Source organism: Schistocerca serialis, chromosome 5 (assembly GCF_023864345.2).
Source record: "Schistocerca serialis cubense isolate TAMUIC-IGC-003099 chromosome 5, iqSchSeri2.2, whole genome shotgun sequence".
Classification (NCBI taxonomy): Eukaryota; Metazoa; Arthropoda; class Insecta; order Orthoptera; family Acrididae; genus Schistocerca; species Schistocerca serialis.
In genome coordinates, this window is record NC_064642.1 from 781,123,655 (window position 1) to 781,128,166 (window position 4,512).

At 45.4% G+C, this 4,512-nt stretch overlaps 1 pseudogene; it reads right to left on the minus strand.

Moving 5' to 3' along the window:
- Positions 1-3,623: 3,623 nt before the first annotated feature.
- LOC126482977 (5S ribosomal RNA) lies at positions 3,624-3,741 on the minus strand (annotated as a pseudogene).
- Positions 3,742-4,512: the final 771 nt, after the last annotated feature.

A 4,512-nucleotide genomic window follows, 5' to 3' on the forward strand; every position in this document is an offset into this window, starting at 1 on the left:
TAAACTTGTCTAGCTTGAAGGGGGAAACCAGAGCCGGCGGGAGTGGCCGAGCGGTTCTAGGCACTTCAGTATGGAACCGCGCGACCGCTGCGGTCGCAGGTTCGAATCTTTCCTCGGGCATAGATGTGTGTGATGTCCTTAGGTTAGTTTGGTTTAAGTAGTTCTAAGTTCTAGGAGATTGATGACCTCAGATGTTAAGTCCCATAGTGCTCAGAGCCATTTGAACCATTTTGGGAAACCAGATCGAGCTATGGATGGCCCGCTAGATGGAGCTGTCATAGGTCAAACGGATATCAACTGTTTCTTTTTTTTAAATAGGGTCACCCACTTCTTATTACATATTCGTATGGTACGTAAAGGAATTTGAATGTTTTAGTTGGATCTCTTTTTTCGCTTTGTGATAGATGGCGCTGTAATAGTGACAAACATATGGCTCACAAATTTAGGCGAACAGTTGGTAACAGGTAGGTTTTTTAAATTTAGATACATACCGTAGGTACGTTTCACATTTTATTTTGGTTGTTCCAATGTTATACATGTACCTTTGGCAACTGATCATTTCTGAGAACGCATACTGTTGCAGCGTGATTACCTGTAAATACCACATTGAAGCAAAAAATACTCAAAATGATGTCCGTCAACCTCTATGCATTTGACAATGGGTGTAACGACATTCCTCTCAACAGCGAGTAGTTCGCCTCCTGTAATGTTCTCACATGCATTGACAATGCGCTGACGCATGTTGTCAGGCCATGTCGGTGGATCATGATAGCAAACACACTTCAATAATCCACACAGACAGAAATCCGGGGACGTCAGATCCGGTCAACGTGCGGGCCATGGTATGGTCCTTCGACGACCAATCCTGTCATGAAATGTGCTATTCAATACCGCTTCAACCACACTCGAGCTATGTGCTGGACATCCATCATGTCGGAAGTACATCGCCATTCTGTCATGCAGTAACACATCTTGTAGTAACATCGGTAGAACATTACGTAGGAAATTGGCATACATTGCACCATTTAGATTGCCATCGATAAAATGGGGGCCAGTTATCCTTCCTCCCATAATGCCGTACCATATATTAACCCGCCAAGGTCGCTGATGTTCCACTTGCCGGAACCATCGCGGATTTTCAGTTGCCCAATAGTCCATATTAAGCCGGTTTACGTTACCGCTGTTGGTAAATAACGTTTCGTCGCTGAATAGAACGCGTGCAAAAAGTCTGTTGTCGTCCCGTAATTTCTCTTGTGCCCAGTGGCAGAGCTGTACACGACGTTCAAAGTCGTCGCCATGAAATTCCTGGTGCATAGAATTATGGTACGGGTGCAGTCCATGTTGGTGTAGCTATCTCAACACCGACGTTTCTGAGCTTCCCGATTCTCGCGCAGTTTGTCTGCTACTGATGTGCGGATTAGCCGCGACAGCAGCTAAAACACCTGCTTGGGCATCATTATTTGTTGCAGGTCTAGGTTGACGTTTCGCATGTGGCTGAACAGTCCCTGTTTCCTTAAATAACGTAACTATCCGGTGTACGGTCCGGACACTTGGATGACGTCGTCCAGGATACCGAGCGGCATATATAGCACACGCCCGTTGGGCATTTTGATCACAACAGCCATACACAACACGATATCGACCTTTTCTGCAATTGGTAAACGGTCCATTCTAACACGGGTAATGTATCACGAAGCAAATACCGTCCGGACTGGCGGAATGTTACGTGATACCACGTACTTATACGTTTGTGCCTATTACAGCGCCATCTATCACAAAGCGAAAAAAGGGGCCCAACCAAAACATTCATATTTCTTTACCCACTACACGAACATGTAATAAAAAATGGGGGTTCCTATTTAAGAAAACGCAGTTGATACCAGTTTGAGCTATGGCTGCGCCATCTAGCGGACCAACGACAGTGCCATCTTGTTTCCCCCGTCAAGCTAGACGCGTTTCGTTCTTTGTAGTTTTTTCGCTTGGTGCTTATTTCGTGAGATATTTGGTCCGGTCACGATCAATGGACCACTCTGTATAGACTGCCTGACAAAAAGCGCGATGTGCATAGAAGACATCTTTGGATGTCTGTGTAACTTTATACACACACACGTACCATTGGCCGATATGTACATGATTAAATTTGGAATTCCCTTTGACCTGTGGAAAGTCCACCTCGGTGTATTAGTGTTGCCAGAATCTTACTGTATCCTGAGTTGGGGATATTCGGATGTGTCAGTAATCCCATGCATATGTTGTCATTAACAGCAGGAGACAAACGGGTGCGTTTGGAGTGGTGCCGTGACCTGCTGATGAACATTGTGTTCAGTGATGAATTGCGGTTCCGCACTCCCCTGGAAGACCATCGGCGGCGTGTCTGGCGGCCACCTGGGATGGGTCCCATTCTGTCAGTGTTTTGTAGAAGTGACGTTACACCTGGCTTCATGATGTGGGGATGTAACTGGGTGGGGCTTCACGCCACAGCAGCTCTCGATTGAAGGAACATTGACGATGGACGTCCATTGTCCTGTGCTATCACTCATAACGACAGTGCTTGTCTACATACGCACGTGTCTCTTTGAACAGTCTGCGTGATGAGGCACTCCTGTAGCCAGCAGGCATTCCAGATCCAACAGAACACGTCTGACACCCAGCTTGAAAGTTATCTCTATGCCAGTCCCACTATCGGAGGTATTAAGGTCCATTTACCACAACTGAGAGCCACGTTTGAACAAGCTAAATTCGACACTATTTTGCGATCACTAAGATATCATCCCTTTCTTCTTCGTGCATCACCCTCTTGTCATCCAATATATATACATATACCCTGGTATGTATTTATGCCAGTCTCCAATTAATCCATCTCCTCCTCCACCACTGTTCTGTCCGTTTTCCTGCTCTTGATTTTCCCTGTCCATCTGCTCCTCTCCCATCTGTGCATATACTTATTTCTCCTCTGTTTATCAACTTTCATCCCGCTGAAGTCCATCTCCTCCTGCCCCTTCTCAGACCACCTCTTCCCCCCCTGTCTCCATCTACTTTCTCCTCTTCCGTTGACTGCCCATTTCGTCCATCCCTCTACACATCTCCTCCACACCACTCGGTCCATCTCTTGCTACCCACTCTGTCTGTCCTTCTCCCCCCCCCCCCCTTCCCTTGTCTATCTATCTCCTACTTACTCTTTTTCTCTGTCCATTTCCTCCTCCTCACTACTATATGTGTATATCTACCCATCTCTGACTGATTCCTTCCTCTCTCCCCCTTCTGTCTCCCCATTATCATCACTACCTCAAAGTGGGGGCACTTTTTCTTACCCAAGAATACTTCCTTCTAGATAGTAAGTAGTACGTGTGCCAAACGCGCTTGAAACCGAAACAGACCTTGCCCATGGCTTTTTCCACGTACGCACATGTCACATATATAAACACTCCGTGTTCAGGCCACAAATAGCCAATCCGGACCATCCGACCGCCGTATCATCCTCAGATGAGGATGCGGATAGGAGGGGCATGTGGTCAGCACACCGCTCTCCCGGTCGTTATGATGGATATCTTTGACCGGAGCCGCTGCTATTCGGTCAAGTAGCTCCTCAATTGGCATCACGAGGCTGAGTGCACCCCGAAAAATGGCAACAGCACATGGCGGCCTTGATGGTCACCCATCCAAATGCTGGCCACGCCCGACAGCGCTTAATTTCGGTGATCTAACGGGAACCGGTGTATTCATTGCGGCAAGGCCGTTGCCACATGTCACATATATATATGACACATTTATCTCATCTCATGCATATTTGTACACGTAGTTCAACTGCATCGCTAGCAGATTTCGCCATTTTGTTTCGTTTTCACCCAGCTCAAAGGCTGGAGTGTCATATTTCCTGAACGATGTGTGGTGTACTTATTTAATTTTGTAGTTACACTCAGCGGGTTTGTGGGCACTGTCTGAAAAAATGTTAGGGAATAGAACTACTAGTAAAGAAGGAACAAATTTAAACGTCATGCATAACGTGGCCGATTTTCACGCTTCTCAGAGTTGATGAAGTCGTATCTCTTGAATAATGTTCGTACACTGATAGAACTTTGTAGGAGTATTCAGTGATATATTTGAATACCGACTGACTGACAACTGTGTGGCAAATGCAGTTAGTAGAAAAAAAGCAACAAATTAAATAGTCGTGCCTGACGCGATACTTGTGCACGAATAACGAAAATGTAGTACAGAACAAAATTCTTCCATTTAATCGTTTTGTGTAGTTTGTCAGCAATATAAAGTTTCTTAAAAGTATTAAATTATGTGTTAAGTTTGTTCTAAGTCACTAACAGGTCTCATTCCGGAATACCAGATGAAAAAGATCTGGGTATGTAGTGGGCTACAATTCCCTTTCACTCCACCTCGCCCTTTCAAATGTATGTGGTTCTTAACATCTCAGAGATGATTTCCAGACGGTAAGTAACGCGAGTACGATGTTAAGTTTAATTCGGACCTTTATTACATACACTCTAATACGAAACAAAA